Source organism: Anas platyrhynchos, chromosome 1 (assembly GCF_047663525.1).
Source record: "Anas platyrhynchos isolate ZD024472 breed Pekin duck chromosome 1, IASCAAS_PekinDuck_T2T, whole genome shotgun sequence".
In the NCBI taxonomy this organism is placed as follows: domain Eukaryota; kingdom Metazoa; phylum Chordata; class Aves; order Anseriformes; family Anatidae; genus Anas; species Anas platyrhynchos.
The window spans coordinates 200830448-200851657 of NC_092587.1; positions in this window are offsets into that span (position 1 = coordinate 200830448).

The following is a 21210-nucleotide window of genomic DNA, read 5'->3' on the forward strand; positions in this document are numbered from 1 at the left end:
AGGACCATTAATGTTAATAACAGCATTACTGTAGACATTAATCTGTTAGGGTTTAAAATGTCTCTGTACTAAATCATAAGGGTATTTTAGATTCAGATGCACTCGTCAGACAGCGAATCTTGCAACTACTTGCACTCGTGAGTAGTGCTAATTGTAACAAAGGACCAATGTAAGCATACTAATAGCTATTGCAATATGATATCCAGAAAATAGACTCACTAATATTTGTCATTTGGCATTGTGAGTATAATAAATTCAAGTATTTTAGTTGGTTAATATGCTTACCTGATGCAAGTGCTAAACCTGCATCTAGTTTCTACTGGGCAGGTGCACATTTTTTCCATATTATCATAGGACTGCTGAGGATAAACCTAATTTAAAAAAATAAATTATTACCATATTCCTTATCTGTTAGCTACTGATTTCTGAGAAAGTGGTCAAGAAGAAAAGGAAAACTGGAACCTTTGTAATGCTGTCTGGACTTTGTTCATTATGGGAGAAGAAATATGTCTAATATTTCAATCTCCTGTCCTATTGAATCTAATTGTTCTTACTCAGTGTCTCACTTGTATAAAATATGAGATAAACTAATCTGTTTATCACTACTGGAGGATCATACTTGCAATAACTCTTACGCTGAAAGTCATTTATATGCATAGATGTCTCAGTGTGCCTTCCCAATAACTCCTGGGCTATGGCCAACATATAAATATATATGCTTCCCTTGCTTGTTTTGACTGTCAAAAAAGAAAAATGGCAGCAATGACCATTTAGAAAGAACTTGTTTTCACACATGCTATAAAATTCGTTGTCTGAGGAAAACAATAAAAACATCCTTGCACCCTTTTTTATTTTCAGGGTAAAGGGTGGGATTTTTTTTTGTTTGTTTATTTTTAGCTTTATTAAGTATTTCCTTACTATTAACCCTTTGATTTCTGGCATGCTCCAGACTCTCTGTTTAAGTGGGATCCTAAGCTAACATGGAGATAGGGTTTATACAAAGACCTCAACAGAGCAGAATCAGTCACCTGGAGAAAAATCAGTCATATTTTTCCAAGAAAAAAAAAAAAAAAAAAAAAAAGTTTAAGATACCTATCTGCACAAAGTTTCACTATGAGTCACAGGCTGAGTCCAAGAGGGCTGAGAGAACCGGTCAATGTCACAGCCAGGCCTCTGTCATCTTTGAAAAGTTGTGGAGGCTAAGAGAGCTCCCTGACAACTGTGGAATGACAAATATTGCCCCTATCTTAAAAAAGAGTCCAAGAGGCTGACTCATGGAAAGACAGGCCATTCAGCTTCTCTTTGATGTCTGGGAAACTCATGGAGCAAGTCCACCAGATCAAGTCTTCTTGGAAGCCTTGTCCAGCCAAACGAAGGAGAAGAAGAAGAGTGGGAACAGTCAGCATGGATTGATCTGGGGTAAATCAACCAACCTGATTGCCTTTTAGGATAAAATGGCCTGTGGTTCTGTGGGTCAGGAGGAGCAGTGAATTGAATTTACCTCATTTCTAGCAAGCCTTTCACCACTTTCTCCCACAACAGTCTTATATCCACTGGGAAGACCAGTTCAAACTCAAAGCCAGAGCTATCATTCAGACATAGACAGACTTGAGGAAAGGGCCTACAGGAACCTTACAAAATTCAAAATACATAATAGCAAAGTTCTGCTCCTTGAAGGGTGGGCTGGAGAGCAATTGGTTGGGGAGCAACTTTGCTCAAAGGCCTTGGGGGTTCTAACAGATGACAAGGTGGGCATGAGCCAGACATGTGCCTTGGTAACAAAGAGACCAACAGCCTCTTGGGCTGGACAAGAGAAGAGACATAAGATGCAGGGAAGTGGATATAGTGCCCAGTTTTACACAAAACCATACAAGAAAGCCATTGATAAAGGAAAAAGAACTTCCCATGAGGACAACTGAGCCATAGGACTAGCTGCCCAGAGAGGTTCTGCAGTCATTGCCATTGGATATTTTCAAGTCCTAGCCTAATAAAGCGCTGAGAAACCTGTTTGGTTACCATGCTTTGACCAACAGGCTAAACTGGACACTTCCCAAAGTCCCTCCCAGACGGAATGATTTTGTGATTTGATTGAGACATAGAGAACCTCAAATGATGCACATCAAATAGAGTAATCCACCTGATAAATAAATAAATAAATAAATAAATAAACAAACAAACACATTCATTAATATTATAATCATTTGTCTCGGCCCTTTTTATCCTTTTTTCCCAGAGTACTCTTCCAGTGGGGAGCTGAATAACTCCTGCAACCATCAGCCCACCAACACCATGCCCAAACAAAAGAAAGTGAAGGAAAATCACACACAGCAATGTTGAAGATGTACGCTATGCTTCCAATCACATTTATAAATTCAGAAGTGTGTCTTCTGTGTTTTGTTCTTGCTGATGGATTTAATTTTTTCTCCATTACCACCTTCTCTGCCCCAATTTCCAATCAATCTTTACAACATTAACCATTTAGCCAAGAAAATTTGTTTCACATCTATAGACTTTTCCCAGAGCTAAGGCAAAAATTTAATAGTAAGGCATAAATTTAATAGTAATACAATGGTTGCACATCGATAAATGCAGTATTTACAATTATGTCTAACTCTGAATCTTTATGTATAATAAGCATTTCAATTATTATCCACACAGCAGCTGGAATTTGAACCTTTCCTGTGTGTATATCAGCACATTGATTTAACGGTCTTTAGCAGGGATGCTTACTTCTTATGAGCAATATACACATTTGCAACGGGACAGATACAGCCACAGCTAAAGTTACAGCTGCTAGATGAACCATTTGAACTTCTTGCATTGAAATTCTCAACACAAACTGTATTAGCAATATATACAAGTAGGGGTTTCAGATAATATTTCTTTCTCTCTTTTACTTGCATTTAATCAGCATTCCTTGGGCTGATTTAAATAAGTCACAATGATAAGGCATACAGCTTCATAATGAAAAGAAAAAACTATCTTTTTGTATTGGAAAATAGCATATTATTTTACATTCTTCCCTCCAATGCAGGAAGAAACCTTACAGTCAACGGTTCCAAAGGCTGCTAAGCTGCTCCTGCTGAAAACTGCTGGGTGAACTAATGATGATATCAGCTGATTTTAGAGTTGGTCCTTGAAAACTCCTGATGCAATCTGTACACAGGCTTAAACTATGTTTTACTCCACATTATCTAGCACTGGTGATGGCTACAAGCTGGCCCCTATATTAAATAAGCAGAAACTACAGTGCATGTTGTCGCATAGGACCTGGACACTGTTATGCCATAATTTATCTCATCAAGTATGAGCCTAGGTGAGGTCAAGTTCATTCATTATGCACAGCACCCAATTAATTGTCATCTTGGAGCAGCTACCACCCAATGCAGAGATTCCAGGAACAAGATGATTAGTAGGCACTGGCATATCTTCAGGAAAAAGTAATGGCATGCTCATGTCAACTTGTTAAAATAAGCCAGACTTAAGCTTTTGAAATCACAACTCTCTGCCTTTATTTCATTCACTAGTTTAGAGTAGTACTGTATCAAGTGAGCCAGGGACACTGATCTCATTGCTCTTAGGTGCTGCACAGCTCTGCTGATGGGAGACAACTGACTTTGGACCAAGTGTCCACAATGTTTAGAATACCTTTTTCTTCAAAATAGAGTTTCATAATTTAAATATTATTTACAGAAGGCTGGCATTGTTTTACATTCAATGAAAGCTCTTTAAAATTTTGCACCCTTTGTTCCCTGTGTTACAAGTCAAGTGCCGGGATAATCTAATGATTTCAGGATTTCCTTGCCTTGCTTGCTGACTTTTTGAACATAGAATTATAGGTGCTTAGCTGTTATTAGTGTGGAACAGTCTTCCCTGAATTATACTTCATTAGTAAACACTTCTTGACTTTGTGCCCAAGAGAAACCTCTCTACAGCTGAAAGAACAAAAGGGAGAGGCAGAAACACCAGCATCTCTGTTCCTTCATCTGCCTTCCCTTTTCTCTATTACAGATATAGTTTGCTAAAAAAATTGCTTTGGATATATTTTAAAACGTAAACTCAATGAATAAATGTCCTGTATGGTGGTTTTGAGTTCTTTATGGCAAAAGTCCTCTCCTAACATCTCTTGAGCTAAATTAATTAGCCTGCAGAAAGGACTAGTGGTTTGGTGGTTCAGAAGGCACACCTTAGGCAGGTGCTCCCATTTCTTTCTTTACAGGCAAGCAGGAAGACTTTGATGCCAAATAACAAAACAACTTGGAGGACCCTACCTCACTACTAACAGTCAATGGTGGTTATGAACACTAGGCTGAAGAAAAGTGGTGTGAGTATTGCAGTGTGTATATTAGCAGTGTCTTCTCTCTGCTTCTGTCTTGCACTGGTCCTGGTGAACTCTTTAGAGGTCTTCCACTTCTAAAAGAGACCTGATGATGACTCTACATATCTGGATAAGATAATGCAAGTCATGTGAACCCATGTTAGTAAAGGTACAAAGGTACAGTGACCCTTCTGTCTGTGAAATTAAAATCATAGAATCAGATGACCCCCCCAAGGGACACCACTTGTTACTAGCCTCCACCTGGGTGCAGAGCCATTGACCACAATTCCCTGACTGCGGCCATCCAGCCAATTCTTTATCCACCAAAGAGTCCACCCTGCAAATTCATATCTGTCCAATTTAGAGGTTAGGATGTCACATGAGACTCTGTCAAAGACCTTACAGAAGTACGGGTAGATGACATTAGTCATTTTTCCCTTGTTGACTGATGAACTCGCTCCATCACAGAAAGCTACCAAATAGAAAAAAAAAGTTAGCAAGATTTTAAATGACCCACAAAAATGAAAAAAAGTTAGCAAGTTTTGCATTCTGGTAGTGGGCATCTTTTTCCTGGCTACCATGCCCGAGCAACTTCAGTGCAGGACACCTGCCCTTTCCTTCTGGAGTGTTAATCTTCTTTTTATATCTCACTTCAAATTAGCCAATCCACCTCTTTTTGGACATGCTGGACACAGATAAGCGGCAGCATGTCCTCTTTCAACAAGATCAGTAGAAACCTCTCTGAACTGCACAGTCTAGGAGGACTTTTTATTTCTAAAAGCAAATCAAAAATGATTATATGTGACCAGCGAATGTAATAAAGGAAACTCCATTAACTTTAGACTAATACACTGGCCTCTCTAATTATTCATCAGAAGAGGTGTTGAAAGCATTTTACTCATTTTAAATGCTTTTATTACAGTGTCTGTGTCCATCTGGGATAGGTCTTTCAATGAAGGACAAATATGCTCATGTGTGTGGACATGTCATTAAGGATTTCCTTTTCCAGGCAGAATAATAGTCCACACAAAGTGAGGAAAATAACAAAATGTATTAGAAGACCGGGCTGGCTAATCAGGAACTCATGACTGAGCTCTAATGCAAAACGAATACACACTAGAAATGTATGTAAGGATAGGTTACAAAGGAAGAATATTATCACGCTAGACTAGAGTACATATAAGGAAAAACTTTGCCCATGAGGTAGTCAAATGCTGGGACAGGTTGCCCAGACACACTGTACAATCTTTGTCCTCCAGGGTTTTCAAGATTGAACTGGATAATTGACTGAGCAACCTGGCCTCATAGCCGACAGGGCAGGGGATTCAACAGATCTCCTGATGTTCCTTTCAGTTTCCATTCCCCTGTGATCGTGTGCTAACGTGATCAAATACAGCAACTCCAACATTCCATGTCTATGCCTATGGTATGTGAGTTATCACAGGAGGCTAGAAGGAACACCAGGAGGTCTCTACTTGAACCTCCTGCTCACAGATAGCCCAGCCTCCAGCCTCCTCCTCATCAGGTGTGTGAGATAAATGGCAGCCAAGTCACTGAGGACACCTTTCTTCAGGCCACTGTTTTCAGTATGTGAGGTAGAGCCAGCTGAAATGCAGACTTTGTGACAAGAGCTTGAGCATTTATTTGCAAGTGTGAAACTCCAGTTTATTCTGTAGTTATTACCGTGGTATAACTGGACATCACCTAGTACATTTGAGTCATTAATTCCCTGGGTGTTCAGGAACTCCTGAGCTCATTTGGTGCAGAAATGAGACAATGGACTGGCTTCAAACAACAATCCAGCATAAGACAGTGATTTATTGCCCTCAAACACATCTTCACAACTAAATTCTTGACTAACTCAGTTTCAGAGATTCCTCCTGGTGGCTTCTGCCCATGCCTACACTGATTTCTTTGTTGCAACATACTGATTAACCAAGTAGATATAGAAATACAGGAATTCAACAGAACAGCAGCTTGGGCAGTTTCACCCAATGCTGTTGAAGACATCATTGCAAGCACACTTGCAACTTCTCATTGTGTGAAAAAAACATTCAGACTCTTTAAAGTATCATTTCAGATGTTATTTATTAGAGCTAACACTATAAAGAAAGAGAAAAAAGTACAGATAATCCTACACTACTTCAGATGCTGGGAACCTTAAGTTGCATAGCAATGAGCCTTCCTCAGATTTGCACACTGCGCACCCTGCAGATCCCTTCTGTAGACAAGGTTCCCCAGTTTTGGTTATTCAGACTATTACAGGATTTTCACACAAGGATATAACGCTATTCTTTATTTCTAGTGGGGCATTTACATGAGAAGTTCTCACTGCACTTTTTAATTAAGACAAGGCCACACAGGTGGTGTAATCACTGGGGCTAAGTGAGAACTGCCTGTAGGCTCCCCTGTTACAGAGCTGGCTATGTTACATATCCTGTTATATCCTGTGGCCGAGGGATCTGTGCAGCATAACACATGCAGTACATGCAGCACAGCTTGACTCATGGCCCTCCACACCCAGAAGAAACCCTCCTTTCATATCAGCTTGCTTTAAAAACGAAAGCAAAATCTGGCAATCCTGGCACAGACTTGCTCTTCAATCGTCCCCATCTCTGCAAGTGCTGCTGCATGGACTGCCACATCACGAGAAAAGCACTGTAATGAGGTTGCTGCCAGCGCTCATTCTTCTTTTACAGGTCTCTGTCTCCATTGTACTGGAGCTTTTGCTTTCATGAACATTTTCCTTTTTCTCTTGTGGTGTGGGAAGTTTGTTTAAATGTGTTTGCTCTGGCACACAGAAATGTGTCCCTGTGTAGCTCGTGGAGCCCAATGCAAAACTCTGCTACCAGATGACTTCCTTGTGCAGACTGGCATAAAATGTTTTGGTCAGATAGTTTGTAACAAATCACAAATTCAGACAACTGCTTTGGTGAGTAGTCACACTTATGAAATATCAAGTCTTGTTTCCACTTTTCTTAAATTGAATGTTTGGAATTTTCTCAAACTTTTGAATTTTCAAATGTTAATAAAGTTAATTATCTGTTTCATTTGACACGAAATCTGTTCGCTTTTGCTGTTTTTTCTTACTTTTTTTTTTTTTTTTACTTTCATTCAAGCCCGATTCAGGTCATGAATACAAAAAAAAATCAGCTGTTTGAACAGTTCTTCCCCTCAGGACAATGAGAATAGTTTCCTTCTATAGCAAATCTTGGCCACCGGATTTTCACACTCCAGTTAACGCCTACCAGCGTTAAATGAAAATCGATTTTCTCTTGCTCCACTGCCTTTCCATGTTGCTCTCTTGCATTTGGGCTGCATCATAAAGAAGCTGTTCAAATTTTGCTGCTGTAACTTAGGAAATTATCTTATGATGAAACACTTAGAAGTCTGCCTACAGAGGTGTTCTGATTCAAGCTAGTAACCTGTTTGCCCTTTACTTCTGCAAAGCTATAAGACATATTTGTTCTCTGGATGACATTAATTGAAATAGCATTAGGTCTGTTTGTTAAGTAGAATCTTCCAATGTGGCTGTGCTGATGCCCTGGTTTCAGAGCTTTGTGTTTCAAGATGTCCTGGGTTAGGAAACACTTCGGTCTTTTCTGACAGATTCATGGAGAAACTGCATGCTTCATTAACTATTTAAATCTCTTACCTGTGCCTAACACAGGAGTGGATGAAGAAATGTTTGGCTCTAAACAGTATTGTACAATTCATCACATCCTTTTGAATTGCTCATTGTCTCCTAAAGCTGCCTGCATGCTGCAGACAATTAGACTTATGACCAATCTGCCTATATCACTGATCTGCCTGAGGACCAGGCAGCAGCTGTCATACCCAGCCTCACAAATGTGTTCATAGAAGCAACAAAATCCACACACCTTTCCTAGTGCCCTTAGCGTGCCTAAGGCTTCCTGTAGACAGCAGATGATAAGATCAGTCTCCAAAAAGGAGAAAAGGGAAGAGAAAGAGGAAACTAAAATTATCAGCTCTGTGCTCAAAGCTTTGTCTCATCACCAAGCCAATCCCATGCCAAGATGTCAAGGAAGGAAAATTCATGGATTTACGCCAGTGAAAAGTATTAGGCTCTGCTTACACATCTACTATTGAATACTGCGATTCTAGGACCCGGTGGATAAATTCCCACTGACTCAAAAGGGAAAAGGGTTCTTTGGTTAAGATACTGGGACAGGTTTTAAGAGATTTCAGTTCAAGCCACATAACCACCCTGGCCATGCCTAATGAATACATTCTATGAAACACACTCCTGGGTATCCGTTTTTAGCACATTTTGCGGAAAATAAATAAATAAATAAATAAATAAATACATAAATGCTTAGCTGTACTGTATCTGGCTGGGATGGAGTTAACTTTCCCTGCAGCAGCCCATACAGTGCTGTGCTCTGCACTTGTGGCCAGAACAGCATTGGTATCACACCAGTGTTGTGTCTACTGCTGAGCAGTGCTGACACAACACCGGGACTTCCTCTAACCACTTTCTGTGTTTCTATGGACAAAAGGAATTGTTCAACTTTTCCATCTGTGTATGCTCTCTGTAAACTCTGTAAAATCTTCAATTCCTCTAGGGAGGAATTTGGCAAACAGGAGGGAAATATTCCATCCACTGCCAGCTGGGCACAATTCTGACTTACGACTTACATTTCAAGAGGCACATTAACCTTTTCCTGAGCGATTGTCAGCTGGAACTTCTGTCATGCAAACCAATAGCAACAAAATGCTACCTCTGTATCAGTAACAGAAGAAGGGCTATTTAAAAGTTTATCAGCTGAATCATCCACACACATATCTTTTCACTGTTTTTCAAAAAAAGAATGTGCAAACAACCAAAGGCATTTCAAACGCATTTAAAATAAAATAAAATAATAATAATAAAAAAAAAAAGATTAGCTTTGTTCAAAAATATGTTTAGAGAATAGCAGCCTGAAATCCTTGGAAATCTGGACCCTTTCCTCTCATCCTTGTAAATCTGAGTCATTCACATCAGCATTCAGACTATGCTTCGCTCCAATCTCTTCTCCAAATCATGATCATTTTGTTCAATGACAGAAGCAGCCCACCTCCTCTCCAGATGGGTGATTTATAAGAGTCAACTTGTAACAGTGTTTGTTCTTAATTATTTTTTTCATCATAAACTACATGAGTCTGCAAAGATAGGAATTGTTTAAACTCTCAGATGAAAAAGAGGCACTAGATTATTTAATGCCTTCCTGTATCAAATTTCTCTATTGTATATTTCCTAAATGATTCAATGTCAGGTTATGAGCTGTACTTGTCAGGTTATTTGAGTCTCACCACCAGGAAATTTCTTTCTTATTGAAGTTTCATTTTGCGTTCCTTAATTTAATCTTATTACTGCTTAATTTAATCCTATTACCACTAGCTTGTTGCCTCTAGCCATATCCACACATCAGCACTGAAATGAAGAGTTACTTTAAAACTTGAGAACACACATCATTTCATTACAGCTTTCATTACAGCTCTCAGAGCAGCATGATTTCCAGGTGGAAATCATGTTTGTTCCAGGGATGTTCTTCTCATGCATGGAGGGGATGGCTAGGCTAGTTCGCCTAAGCCAGTTACTTGGTGTTCAACAGTTAGGACTATGTATGCAATTTTCCTGAGCATAGAGGAGAGAATAGACTCAGCACAGAATATCTACGACCATAGCAAAATAAAGCAAAAATTGGTTCTTTGCATTCCTTCTGGATATTTCAAAAATTCCCCATAGAGTTGTTTATTTCTGAGGTGGGATCTTGGGTTAACAGTTTAGATTAAAGCCAAGAAAGAAAAAAGGGGAATCAGAACAGAAATAATGTCTTAGATCAAAACAATCCTTTCTTCAGCTTTATTTCAGTGTTCTGTTTAATTTGTTTCCAACTGCTATTGAAACAGGTTGGCTGCTTTTCAACAGCAAAACTTCAACACATATATTGTGTGTATAGAGAGAAACACACACATAAATATATATTACATATACACTACTAGAACTGTAATAACAAGCATATATGAGCATCATAATGCCAGATTTAAGGTTACCCATGCTCATGTTGTGCTTGTGTTATGACTCAGTTTTAAATAACACGATCACAAGCTATTTTCCCTAAGACCTCTGTTCATTCAGAGCTGAAGTGTCTATCCTTGCTGCTTACGGAAGTGCACTAACAGAATCAAGATGAGCTTGAAGTATCTTCTAGTCTCTTTATTATCCAATACAGAGATAATGGAGAAAGCAAAGACATTAACCTAACCTCATGCCCTGCCAAAATTCCCATGTTGCCTCAAGGTGTGCGAGTACCAGAGCTGCCTGTTCAGAATAAGCTTCCTTAATTTTTAAAATTCAGCCACAAACAGTATTTTCAATTTGGAAAATTTCAGCCCAAATGATTAAACCTTGAGAGAAAAAAGATTTTACACCAAGAAGTGACTAGACCTTGGGATCAGAGCCAGAGGGCTCTGTGCTACTCCCTTCTTTGCCACTGAGCAAGCACAGCACCTCTGAGCAGTGCCACTCCATTCTTTCTGTTTTTCTCTTCATCAGTGGTACAAGCAGGCAGTGTTTCCACTTTGTTCCTGGTAAAAGATCTCACCTGTTGTACAAAGCCATGCTCTTTCCTTCTCAAGATTCTGATTTTACTGTAAAGTAGTCTGAATTCCACCTCAAGCCCTCCTCAAGCCAGCTTCCCTTTGGTATCCCCCTTATTTGATCTTTCTGTTCTTTTGATCTTGAGCACCATTTCTCTCACAGGCTTGGGTTGAAATTGATGAGTTACCAGGGTTAATTCAAGAGTGATTCCTCTGCCAAATCAACTTGGAAGGTTTATGTAAGTTTGAATTAGAATCGCCTACTGTGGTGGGAGAGAGCTTACTTTTGTATGACACCTATAGATACTGAGAAGCATTTCATTTCTGAGGAAGGGAATGCAGGTATCTTAAGGGATTCTGAAACTTACTTTGAGCTCTATCCTTATATTGTCAGCTGGGAATCTCACTCTTCATGAGTGGAAGTGTTCTTCATATCCTTCTGCATACTCAGGTGGTGTTGATGTGAAATTTGTTGTGCACATCTCCCAAAGTAACTGCTTCATATATCTTCATATATTCTGTAAATTGAGACAGTTGTTACTATGCGGTTCATATTTTCAAGCACTTCTTCAGAACTCTGAAACTGTATTTTTTACACTTTAGAGGGAGATTAGATTGCAAACACATCACTCAGCTCCAAGAACAGGAAAGGGCAAATGACCGTACATTTCATTTTCTAAAGCTATGCTTTAATTTGGCCTTGAAAGGGATGCTGAAAGAGTTACAACTTGGTTACTAAAACAATTTATCATTGGCTCCCATTAATCTTATACCTTGCTGGGATAACCCTATTGCCCCTAGTATGCAAAACAGTGGAACAACTTGGTTAGGCAGGTGACTTACATTTTCTGTATCTGTGTTACCTAAAGTCTGTGAAACTGTTGGAAAGGAACATTATAACCTTAAGTTAGGATTGACTGCTGATCAGCAGAACATTGGAACAGTGAACTTTTGCTTCTTTAGTAGGATAATAAAAGCCAAATCTGTAGCATTTGCTTATTCATCTCCTTTTACAATCACTGCAGCTAACCAACCTGGGTGGAGGTCACCAACACAGAAATACTTTGATAGCACTGCTTGAGTGCCCTTGGCCAATAGCAAAAGGCTGTTCATGAATTATAATAAAAGGGAGACCAAATAATGAGAACTTGAATGACATTAGCAGAAATTTGGTTTCATGAGCCTAAGCAATGAATTTCAAGTACCAAAACTTCTGAAATTGACACCAAATGATTCTAATAGTTCTGCAGTAAATCCATGCCTGATTTACAGCCATGCTACTGGGAACCAAATTTACCCAAATGCGTGTGTGTTTGCATCATAAAGTCAGGAAGTCTGTAATTCAGTTAGCTACTGAGTAAGACTGGCTCCTGGGGACTGAAGGTCAGGTGTGGGCTCTCTTATTTTGGTGGATTAGACACTTCGTATTTAATTAACATTTGTGTAAGATGACAGAGCTCTTCAGTGTAAACTGCTGTACCTGGAACAGGGGAGAAATATTGCCTCATTTAACTCTGTTATGTAATTGCACATATGACTCGCTGCAGTCATTTCTGAAGGTCTGTGGCATTTTGCAGTTGGCTGTAGCGTATCTAACCACTATGGCATTGCTGAGAAGATAAATGTCCTTAAAGGCAAATGTAGTTAACAGTACAATAGGTTGCAGGGCAGACGGATGAAATGAGCATCTAGAAATGAGCAGCTGCTACAGTGACACATCTCCCTTGACATGGCCTTGCCAGTCCAGGATGAGTATATCCTCTTTGCATGTTGAGAGAGCTCTAAATGGAAATATTTCCACATCTCCACTTGTCTTGAAGCAAGAAGTGTACCTTTCTGAAATTCATCTGTTGAATTTTTTAAGACCCCAACTGGATTTACATTAACTTGCAAAGAAATACATTCGCTGTGTTTCCAGGTTCATAAATACTTGACCGCTTTGTGAAAAGCTCTTAGTTCCAGTATAATCTATTCAAGCAAGAATATCTGTGAAAACAAAGGTCTGCAAGCTGTTCCCATGATACAGAGCACTATGGCTAGGTGGGTGCTGTTTGTGCCTACACAGAAATGCAGCAATGTCTGTGAGGTCTCAAAACAGTATAAGTGCACTGAGCAATCCAAAGCAAAGTATTTTGGACTCCATCAAAATTTCCTAGCAACGTCAGGAGACATTAAAATATATGTCCCTGGGAAATACCAGAAACCGACAGCCATTTCCATAATGGCTTGTAATTTAGATCATAGTAACTGGCAGCCAAAAGAGTTGATGCACTGGGGTGCATCAAGCATAGCACTGCCAGCCATTCAAGGGAAGGGACTGTCCTGCTGCACCCTGTGCCCCTGTGCCACAGGGTCCTTCCCATGGGGTGCTGACCTTCCTGAACTGATCCTACATGGGCTTCCCACAGGCAGCTGCTCTTCAAGAACTGCTCTAGATATGGGTCCGTACCATGGGGTCCATCCCTCAGGAGCAAACTGCTCCAACCTGGGTCCCCCATGGGCAGCAGCTCCTGCCAGATCACCTGCTCCTGCATGGGCTCCTCTCCACAGGCTGCAGCTCCAGCCCAGAATCTGCTCCTGCCAGGGTTCTCCACAGGCCGCAGCCTCTGTCAGTGCAGGTCCACCTGCTCCATCGTGGTCTTCTCCACAGACTGCAGCGTGGAACCCTGCTCCACTGTGGTACTCCATGGGCTGCAGGGGGACATCCTGCTTCACCACGGTCCTCACCACAGGCCACAGGGGACTTCTGCTCTGGTGCCTGAAGCACCTCTCCCCCTCCTTCTTCACTGACCTTGGCACCTGCAAGGCTGTTTCTCACTCCTCTCTCTCCCCCAGCTGCTGTGTGGTGCAGCATGTTTTTTTGTTTGTTTGTTTGTTATGTTTTTTTGTTTTCCCTTTCTTAAATATGCTCTTACAGAGCAAAAAACAACATTGCTTATTGGCTTGGCTATGGCCAGCAGTGGGGCCCTTATCTAACATGGGGAAACTTCTAGATTCTTCTCACAGAAGCCACTCCTGTGGCACCTGCTACCAAAACCTCGCCACATAAACCCACTACAGGGTTTCTTCCAGCTCAGGATATTCTGTAATTCAGCAGCTCCAGTCCATCTGAGTTCTTCAGGATCTTGCTAGAAAGGTGTACTGGGTCTGATTGGGGTAGGGTTAGCTAGCAGCCCATATGGTGCTATGCTTCAAAGTTGTGGCTGAAACAGTAGAATCATAGAATATCCTAAGTTGGAAGGGACCCATAAGGATCATCAAGTCCAGCTCCTGGCACCACATAGGTCTACCCAAAAAATCATACCATATGACTAAGTGCACAGTCCAAACACTTCTTAAACACCAACAGGCTTGGTGCCATGACTACTTCCATGGGTAGCCTGCTTGAGTGCATGACAACCCTCTCAGTGAAGAACCTGCTCCTGATGTCCAGCCTGACCCTCCTCTGTCCCACCTTGACACCTTTCCTGCATGTTCTATCACTGGTCACACTGGTCACTAAAGAGAATAGATCAGAAAGTGTTGGTACAGTGTTTGTAACACATCGGTGTTTTTGCTGGAACAGGTTGCCCAAAGAGGTTGTGGACTTTCCACCCCTGGAGATCTTCAAAAGTTGTCTGGACATGGTCCTGGGCAACCAGCTGAAAGAGGCCCTTCTTGAGCAGGGGTGTTGGAGCAGATAACCTCCTGATGTCCCTTCCAACCATATCCATTCTGTGATTCTCTCAACCCAGCACTGAAGCTTTCTTTCCTAATTTCTATAATTAGAATTTCTATATTAGAATTTTATTGCCTTCAGCCACATGCAGAATCTACACATCAAGATTTCACAATGGTAAAATGCTCACGTAGGGGCCATCTGGAGCTGTCTCTGATCTGACAAGGGGCAGCTGCTGGGCTCGTCTCACAGAGGCCCTCATGCTTCCAAACCTTGCCACGTAAACCCAATACAGTTTCCAACAAAGTTATTCCAGAAACTGACATGGTGGAAAGTCAATACAGAGTGTCTGTCACTAATACCAACCACAGCATCAGAGCTTATCTGTCTACTGCCCATACTCCATCTAAATGAAATTTGTTAAGATTTATCTGAGCTTCATGTAACTAAATTAATCAGAAGAAGACTGATCTATCCTACCACAGACTCCTTTGCTCCTTTTGGTGAATTTATCCCAAAGTAATCTAATTTGCTGGAAATATGCTTATCTAGTTGTAAAAACAGACTGTGTTCAATACTTAAGAAGGAAGGAAGCTTTCCAGAAAGCTTGGCTTAGTGAATTCCTTTATATGGTGAATATATACTTTATTTTGTTGTTGAACTATTCTCCCACTTCCTGTTCTTTGTATCAATATATTTCTGAATCTTAGTTTCAGGCTTGATGTGACTCTGGGCAGCCTGCTCTGGTGGTTGGCAACCCTGCCCAGAGCAAGGGGATTGAAACTAGATCTCTAAGGTCCTTTCCAACTCAGGCCATTCTATGATTCTATGATTAAGCTCCTAAGACCTGGCCAGTTCAAAACCGAGTGGAATGCACCAGGCTTTCCCTGTGGCTTTTCAGTAAAGACCTTAAGATGCTCTGGAGAGCTGCTAGGTAAGAACATCCTGCCTGAAATTTACCTTTGGCAAATGAAAGTGAAATTCTGTCAGATGTTTGACAGCAAAATGCTGAAGCACATTATCCTGTTCAGTAGCCAGCAGTGGTATAGCCTGCCTATGCAAGAAAAAAGAGAGACAGAGCATGACACTTTGTCCTGAGCTGTGACAGGAACAGACCAACAATGTGGAAGTCTTGTGTTTCGAAAATATATACAATCTTAAGCAGTGCTGACATGATTAGAGAACAAGTGTCTTCTAGACACCAACTGCCTGCTAACCCACTGTAGGCTGCTGGACCTCACCTTTGCCTCCCAAACTGTATCTTGCCCACTGGTTTTGTCTCAGTAGTGCAGTGAGGGAGACATCAGATTCAGTTTTGCTTCTCCTGGCACAGCCTCCAGTAACACTCCTTTCTTAGCATGCAAGATATCAGAGAACAGGTGAACATTGGGATGGGGACAACGGATGAACCCAGGAGAAATACCAGCTTGTAGAGGAGAGAGTTCAGAGAGGATGAGGGACTCTTCCTGCACTCAAGTCATTTGGCCACTTTGTACCATGGAAAATTTCACAGGTTGAGTTCCAGTCAGAGATTTTAGTGTGGGTGAAAGCAACCTTTGCTCAAAGTCCCTATCATGCCTCTTTTACCCAATGCACAGTGGTACCTCAACACTTGGTGGTGGTGCAATACTCCCTTTTTCCAGTTTCAGGACTGAGGAGTCTAGCAGCATCACCTACCACTGCTACCAAAGTTCTCTTTTCCTTGAGTATCCCCATGCTATACTGGTTTACATAGCAGCAGAACCACTATGAAACTACCCACATGACCAGAACAAGCTCCAGAGAAGCAGCTTCCTGGGAAACAGGCTGGGCACCATGTAGAGACAATATTGGGATTGTCTTTTAGCAGAGAACATCCAGACTTCAGCAGAAATGGTGAGACCGGTAACTGACCACAACATGCTTCCAAGAGACTGACAGCAGAAAATGAACTAAAAAGGGATAGATTCTGCCTGAGCTTCCAGAGAAATAAAATGTACATGGGGTCCTACCCATTAGCCATTAACGTACAGCTTACAGTGTATAAACAAGTAGTTTCACACTTTTAACATTTCAAGCTTCTTATTCGCTTATACTTTGTTCCAGTTCCTAGGATTAAATATTATCTTGCTTTGCTGTAGCTGTTTGTACTCTGACACTGGCCACAGATCCCAGAAAAGGTTTGTAACAGCTGAATTCTGTGCTCACTAACATGACCAATATGGAGGTTGGCAAAGCCAAGGCCTCCTCTAGGGGTGGGAGACTCAGAAATATTCAGAGATGAGACAGAGTAGAGGCACAGGGCATTCTGTATTCAACATCTCTGAAACTCCAGCAGCAGTTTAGGTTTCTAAATGCAGTTTAGGGGACACCTAGCTTTGTAAATGTTTGGTCTACCTAAACTTAGGAGAGGAACCTGTTAGCGATTCAGTGGGAAACACAACCGCAGACTGTGACAGATCCTAAAGGAAGCAGGGAGAAGCAAGGACGTATGTGTGCTAGTTGTCTGCAGTGGGACTGGACTTAGGCCAGATGGTCCAAGTCAAGGAAGACAACAGAGAGCTCCCATGAAGCATGCAGGATAATGAAAAATACATACTATGTGAAAAATAGGGGGGACGATTAGACAATATCACCTTGTTTCATTAGTTTCCCCTCTTTCCAACCACCTGATTGGTTTCAACATTTTTATTGGGCTCCACATCTGCTTGCACTCTTTTCGTCTGTTTGAGAGGGGTGCCTCCTCCCCTTTGGCATCTTTGCCAAGTACAGCAGCACAAAGCAATCCCTGCTGCAGGCCCTCATTTGGACAGATACGCAGTATAGAGATATGCTACTCAAATGCATGCAAAAGCCGTAGCATGGGTGGCTAAGAGCACAGAAATAGGTGACCTCCACTGTATTTGTATAAATGACCATAAATAAAACAGAGTAGAAGGGAGATCTGGCCAGCATACACAGCCTCAGCATCAGACCCTGTCTGCTTGTAGGCTGCTGCCCTCCTATGGCAAGCTGGAAGAGCCTCCCTTATCTCCAGAGCAGTTCTCTGCATTACTAAAATGAACTGAGTTTTGCTGCTAGTACCTGCTGTCAGAAATTACAGTTTCAATACACCCAGTTTGCCAGTTCATTATCTGTCTGAAGTAGAAAATCAACACCCTGGGGCACTCAGCTTTTCCTGCAAGGGAACCCTTTGTGGTTGGAAAGGACTGCTTGCTGCTGAAGGAGCAATTGCCATCCATCCTGAGCCTGTGTGTGACATTGTTAGTGCTGAACAATGATGTTCCCACAGGGAGGGCGATGATTCGGAACTCTTCTTCCTTAGTGACAGCTTTTTGTTGCTATTGTTGTTATTTTTTTCCCCTGCTATTGTTGTTATTTTTTCTGCATTTGTTACCATGGCAGGACTGTGAAGTTAAATCTCAGCACAGGTAGCACATGCTTTCTTTTCTTTTAATGCCCTTCCAGTGAGTTCCTTGGCTACGTGCCTTCTTTGTTACCCTGGTTTAGACAACTGTCACTGGTACAAGTACTTCCTCCCCCATGTATCCCATATACACGTTACTTCCATCTTCATTCTCATCCTAGAAGTCCTGTGAATGAAAGTCAGGCTCTGAAAGTGGAAATGCCTCTGAACACGTTAAGATTCTCCAACCAGCTCTTAAAAATGGAATGAAACAAGGCAGGACAAAAGTGCTATGTTAACAGCCCACTGAAAGGACAGGCCCTTTCAACAAATAGAAACAAGCGGTTCATAGAGTCCTAGAATTGTAGAACCATTAAGGTTGGAAAAGACCTCCAAGATGATCAGCTCCAACCATCACCCTACCACCAGTGTCACCCACTAAACCATGTCCCAAAGCACCACATCCAACCTTTCCTTGAACACACCCAGGGACAGTGATTCCACCACCTCCGTGGGCAATACGTTCCAATGCCTGAATACTCTTTCTGAAAAGAAATGTCTCCTCATTTCCAACCTAAACCTCCCCTGGCACAACTTGATGCCAATCCCACTAGTACTATCACTACTTATCTGCAAGAAGAGGCCCGCCCAGCTCACCACACCTTTCTTTCAAGTAGCTGTAGAGGTAAGGTCTCCCTTGAGCCTCCTTGCTTCATCATCCTTATATAGTAAAACAGATGTCTTAAATCAACTGAAATATTTGTACATCTAGTACAAGTTGAAAAGGAAGAAGCTGTTTTTGAAAAAAAAAAAAAAAGAGGCTGTAAAATATGTCTTTTGCTCTGATAGGGAGTAGATTGAAAACAGGTTGTAGTTTGAAAGCCTCGGAGTTCAAAGTTCAAGGGGGTATTTAGACATATGCAGAACCAGGTTTACAGATGATCACCTATGGCAGTGGTTGAAAGCTACAGCAAGTATAAAGTAGAGACAAAGCAGAAACCAAGCTAAATCAGGAGCAGTTCATACCTGAACTATAGTATACTAGCAGAGTGTATTACACTCTGTGTAATACAATCCCTTTTACACATGCATTCATTAAGAATTCTTCTAAGGAGAAGCTAAAGGTTTACAATAGTTAGTTTCAACAGTTTTAACTTTAAAAGTCTTTGTTAAGGCAGTCTCTCAGGTATCAGGCTTAACTGATGCTTTTACCAGCGTATAGTGAGTCCACTCTTTCTCAGCCATGCTTACTGACATCTCAGTAGTCAGGAGCACTTGGAACACACCGTTCCACTCACGTTGCAGCTTCGATTCTCTCCATGTTCGTAGCAGAACACAATCTCCTGCTCGGAACTGATGGATCAGGACTTCCAAGGGTAAGGTCTGAGCTAACAATCCACAGGTCCTGAGAGATGACAAAGAGGATGACAGCACACATATATAGTTCTTAAGAAAAGCATCTTTTGTTTTGATTTGAGGCAATTCATTCCCTGTTTCAAGGTAGAGAAATCCAAATATTGGTTCATATGGTGAAACTACCACATCTTTTCTTGGTGCAGTTTGAATTCAGAGAAGAGCCAAAGGTCAGCATTTTGTTCAGGGGAGCCTTAATCAATTGCTTCTTTACTGTCTGACCTGTTCCACCCATCCAGAAGAAGAAGGATGCCAAGGAGCATGAAATTTCCACTTACTTCCTAAAGTCCACATTAGCCCTTGCAATATTTGTGATGTAAAGTGACTTCCTAGATCAGAGTCAATATTTTCAAAAATTCCATACCTGGGAATTATTTGTTTATGACTTACTTCAGCTGCTGTGTTTCCAGTAGCAGATACTGAAGGGAAAGCACCCCCTCCCCCCTGAAAAATGTTCATCCAAGTCAAAGAAGTATTTAAAACTACCTACTCAAAAGAGTTCTGTAAAACCTCGGGTCCCTTCTAGATTCTTTCTAGGGTCCTCTTTCTAGGGTCCTCAACTGAAGACTTCATTTCTGGAAAAACAAACAAAAAACCTTAAACCTCCTAACCCCTCGACTGGTAAGTGGGGAGGTGGGGGGCATTCACATAACCAATTAGTCCTTATTCCACTGGAATCACTGTTAAGAGGATACACAGTTAGTGTTAGTACTTCTAGTATCAGGGAGGGCAAAATTCTCAATATCTCTTCTACATTATTCTAATTCTTACCACAGCCTACCGTGTGTTCCTTCTCCAGGGACAGTGTCAATTGCAGTCCCTGTCGTCCTTCCTGGAGCAGCTACTCATGCCTCTGGTGCAATATTAGGGTTAGAGGGAGCATAACTTGATACCTCCTGCGGAAAAGGAGTCTTATTGTTTACATGTAAACTTGAAGTGGGTATTTTCATCGGACCTGTGTTGTGGCCAAAGGAGCAAAGTTCCTTTTAATGGCTTTTCAGGCCAGACAATTGGACAATATCTAACCTGTGCTTTTTTATCCTTTTCCCTAGTTTTGGGGTTGTTTTTCCAATTCCCTTCCTTTCTCCCCAAAGGACTAGCTTTACGCACAATTCCGAGGATTGTGCTTCTGAAGATCTCCAAGGATGGAGACGCCACAGCCTCTCTGGGCAACCTGTTCCAGCAAAGACGCCCTTGTGTTACCAACACTGTTTCAGCCACAACTCTGAAGCATAGGACCTGCTTCAGCAGCCAGAGAAGCTGCAGGCTAAACAGCAGCGTGGCACAGCTGTGGCTCTGCTGCTGAAAGCTTGCTCTTAAAGCAAGGAGCAGGGAATCTTCCTGCGGCTGCCCAGGGCTTTCCTCTCACAGCCCCGCCAGTGCCCACCTCAAGCCAACTCTCTGCCAGCTCCACCACCTCCCTGGCACCCGCCTTCTCTGGGAGCACTTCACAGTGCCTAGAGCCACAGGCCTCTGGCTGCCCGGACACGGGAGGAATCCCTGCTCCTGCTCCTGCTCCTGCTCCTGCTCCTGCTCCACCTGGAGCAGCAGAATAAGGATGACTCCCAGCCCGCTGAAGGGCAGCGGAGCGTATAGGAACGGCACCAGGTGAGGCTCAGGGAGCAAGACAGGGACAGCAGCGTGATGGGATGGTGCAGAGAGCACCAGGATGAGGAGAACGGTGCTGGAGTGAGCCGGCCAGCTGGCCCTGAGCCCCTCGGACCTGGACACAGTTGTTCCCAAACCTGGGGTTTCTCCATGAAGAGCCCACCCCAAGGACAGCCAAAGCCCACGTGGCCCTGGCAGTTCTGTGCCCAGAGGCACAAAGAGCAG